We start from the raw sequence: 4,192 nt of genomic DNA on the forward strand, positions 1-4,192 counted from the left end.
TACATGCAAGAGCAAAGAGGTATCAGAATCACTAACCTTAAAAAAGTTAATAGAAAGGGTATCGACAACGATGAACTTAACAAAGACAAAGAAGAAACTGCTCGAAGAAGAAGAGGAAGACTTCGTTTGCGCGAAGTGGAAGAGTTTTTGGAGAAAGTGGGAGAGTGTTGGTAAACATTGGAAATGAAAGGTAAAGTGAAGAATAAAAGTTATTTAATTTCAAATTAATGTTGCATTTATTGCAGAGAGAGAATAGAACTGACAGTTCGTGGAATGGGGGAATCATAACCGTTTTTAAATTAAATAAACCTTTCAAAATTTTGATCTAAAGGAAGGGCTTAACTCATGAACTCGGATACCTCTGACCCGATGGCCCAGGTCCAAAACTCCGAGTTGGGGCACTATTTCGAACAAAAGCAAGCATAACCGACCAAGAGATTAAAGTTGTAACCGACCTTATGGGATAACGGCCGGATACCACAATGGATATGCCACCATAATTTCGTAACCACCGAATCCCAACAAATAATGTGTCGTAATGAGCATTTAATGTCAGAAAAAGGCAACCCAAAAGGACAAAGACTAAAAAGGAGAGGCAACCACCAGGTAAACACACGAAAACTCACTTATAACCTCACAAACTTTAGTATCGGAGTGTCTTGCAAGTTGTCCACCCGGCCTGGTTCTGCATTTGACGAAGTTGGGATCTCCTACCTCCACCTCTTTAGATCGTGACCACGCTCCGAGCACGAACACAATATTTGAATGAAATTTGCTTATACATGATTTATTAGATATTTTTAAACGTGATCAACCACCTATTTGATAAATAAATAAATAAATAAAAAGAAAATTGTGCTAAAAGACCTATTAACCAACTTTGTCAATGTAGCAACCTCGTCAAATACGCGACGGGGACACGAACCTGATGTAGGCTAATCACATTCTTATAAATGAACATGAGAGGCAAAGCATCAACCATGAATGAGTAACTCCATTCATCTTTAGAGGTAGTGAGCAACATCAATCAACTTAATTCCTTAGAAATTAAACATTCGTGAAAAAATCTACATAGACCTCATCGTTTAAACTTTAGAGTCTATGCTCCATTAACCACAAACCTTGATGAGGAAAGCATTATCCAAATAAGCTCATCATGAATTGCTACCAAGAAACGAATAAAATTTAACAAAAATACACTAGATGATGAATATGCAAGTAATCCTTTAATCATAAAGGAAGAGGGGAGTCATTATTGGTGATAAGGATAGTTTTCTACACCATCGGGAGGTCAAGCTTTGTTTGCACTGAATTTGCCAATGCATTAGTTGTTAACTCCAACAAGCTCGGGATAATGAGATAGTTGGCAGCCTACAAAAGATTTGAAACTCTTAGAGCATGTACACTAGAGTTTTTCAGCAAATATGCACATCTTTTCCAAAGCTGAGCTGACATCTACCATTTAATAATTAATGTCAAGAACAAGAACTGAGTATGTATGTGATATATCGTTAATAAACTCACCTCATTCAAATTGGAAAGAATATTTTTGTTCCGCTTCAAGTAGAAAGTGGCCTATCTCTTGAAATGATTCACCACGATCCCACGAAAATTCTATTTCTTTTGACAGAAGTCAAGGATCTACGAAAGAATATCTCTAACAATGGGTACCTCGACCTCATGCAAATTAGAATTAAAATCAATATGGTCTTGCACAAACAGGGATTTAGCAGTTGCAACCAGGGGCAGAATTTAGTTAAGACAAGGGGGGCATGGCCCCAAACTTTTGGTAAAAAAATTAGTAATACTTTTTCAAAAAATAAAAAATTAGTTCAGCTGACTCAAATACTTCGCTATGACTTAAAATACCAAAGTTCAATCTTCATCTCTTGCTTTTATTGTACAATAATTTTTAGTTTTAAATATCCAAAACATGTTGGATTTGGACTGAATTGAGTGTATTTGCATCTCTCTATTCAATAAGCAACACTCCCTTTATTTTTGAGTTCAAATATAAAAAATTAGGTATTTTTATTTATGTAATTTAATATTATTTTATATTTTACTGTTTATTTAATTTAATTTTTTATATGATAAAAAAATATTAGAATATTCAATAAGTATTGATATTATTGTATTTGTATAAATTGATAAAAAAATTCAATAAATATTATAAATTTTAATATTTGTCATTCTAACTTTTTTTTTACATATTTTACAGAATATATATTCAAATTTTTATATAAAATAATCATGAAAAATCAAAGAATTAATGCATTTTTTAAGAAGAATGCTAATATTCAAGAAGGAAAACATATAACTTTTACAATATAAACACATGTAGATAGTTCTTCTACTTTAATGAATCACGAAAAAAGTGAGATACAATTTCCAAAAGTTTAAAGAGTTGCATCGAGTTTGACCTTATTTCTTTGAAACAAAATCCTGAAAAACGGCTTCAAATTTGACAATATCAATTATCACCCAAATCAGAGAAATGAGGTTAGACGAACTTATCTTAAATGGGATCCATATCAAAAGCATCTTGACAATTATCTTCTATCTGGCTCCCCCAAAATTTTGTTTCAAGCTCCGCCACTAGTTGCAACACTCTTGCCCACCTTCAAGACAGGTCCATCGCAACTTCTTAAGGAAATTTGATCCATTTCGGGAAGTATGTTTTGATACAGAGAAAGGGCAGAGTTCATGGAAGGGATGGGATTCCACGAGACTCTCGAAATCCTTGTAAAGGGGCTTGGCCGAGTTACCAACTTTAGTGAGCCATTGTCTTAAGTCTTTACAAGCAACTACCATGTCTGAGTCTTTAGTTGAGTCATCACAAATATTGTCCAATTCAGTCAGGATGGTCTCTTTGTGTGTCTTGTCACTAGCCACATAGATAAAATAATGGAACATTTGTCGGCTCAAACAGTCATTGAGGCCCTTCAGCTCCTTGGTTGGGATCAGGAGTTTTTTAGCAGCCTTCTTATTTGTCAAAGCCAACAAGCTTGATATATGGAGTTCTTTCGCAGCCTACGAAACACATACCCACTGAAACTTTATTGATATGCAAACTAAGTGTATAAGAAAGTTTTACAGAAACTGTTAGTCTAGGAAGTAGAATTCAGGTCACAACAATGAGAAACAATGTAATGAGGGATAATAAAAATAAGAAAGAGTACTAAGGAGGACGCATGTATATTAACAAAAACAACTATGTTAGGTGTATACTAAAATCAACTACTAAGATAGAATACACATTAGAATATAAAATATAGGAAGAGTTTCAAGTGTATCGAGAATATCGGTGTTCCAGTTATTTTAACTTTTGATATAAATTATAAAAAATATATATAATATATATTAATTAAAATCAACTATTAAAACAACTGAAACACCGATATTCTCCGATACACTTGAAATTTTTCCCAAAATACATATTAAAAGTGAGATTAGTACTAACTTTAACTAATGATTGCTACTCTAATCTGTAGCCCCCTTTTTATAGGGTTATATTATTGGAACATCGTGTATTCCATTGTCCATTTCGTACCAAAAGCTGTTGTGTCCGTGTTAAACCAATTATTTTCTGGAGTAATGGTTTTAATATGCTCTGGTGCATTACCTGGATCCTCATAACCTAGTGTTTTCTGACCGTTGATATCACTTTTGCCAATCATTAATCATTAATTATTAATTATAACAAATAGCTCCCAATATATTTCTTGCCTATAATTGTATAGTTTGACCAACCATGTAAAAAATATATATAAGTATATAAACCATATCAAATTCTTGTAATAGATTTATGCATGATCAAAATTAAAAATTTAATAATAATTAATTCTTTATTTTATTACTTTATCATTCTCTTCATTTTATAAAGAATAAATGGACAAAAGTACACACATAAAAATTTTGGGTGGATAAATATACATTCCGATCTTTTGAAATATTCAATGTACACATGAAAGATTAGTAAAGATGGACAATAATGACATGCCGTTAATTGGGGTCCATTTCTGTTAAATTTACTACATACGAAAAAAAGTAGCTTGACAAAGTGGACTGTATAATGAGGGTTAGGTGAAAATTAGTTAATTTAAAAATTTAAAAAATAAAATAAAATAAAAAATCAAAGTGTATTGAGTGTCCTAATTTCGTAGAAAAATCTATCTATTACCTCAGTTAT

General features: G+C 32.4%; 1 long non-coding RNA gene across 1 annotated transcript; it reads right to left on the minus strand.

The window, feature by feature from the left end:
* Positions 1-1,027: 1,027 nt before the first annotated feature.
* LOC140182601 (uncharacterized) lies at positions 1,028-3,143 on the minus strand. Its single transcript, XR_011878524.1, has 2 exons — positions 1,525-3,143; positions 1,028-1,371 (listed from the first exon to the last, which is right to left on the minus strand). It is a non-coding gene; the product is annotated as an uncharacterized lncRNA (long non-coding RNA).
* Between the last annotated feature and the right edge of the window lie 1,049 nt (positions 3,144-4,192).

The sequence above is a fragment of the Arachis hypogaea genome, chromosome 20 (genome assembly GCF_003086295.3).
Source record: "Arachis hypogaea cultivar Tifrunner chromosome 20, arahy.Tifrunner.gnm2.J5K5, whole genome shotgun sequence".
Taxonomy (NCBI): Eukaryota; Viridiplantae; Streptophyta; class Magnoliopsida; order Fabales; family Fabaceae; genus Arachis; species Arachis hypogaea.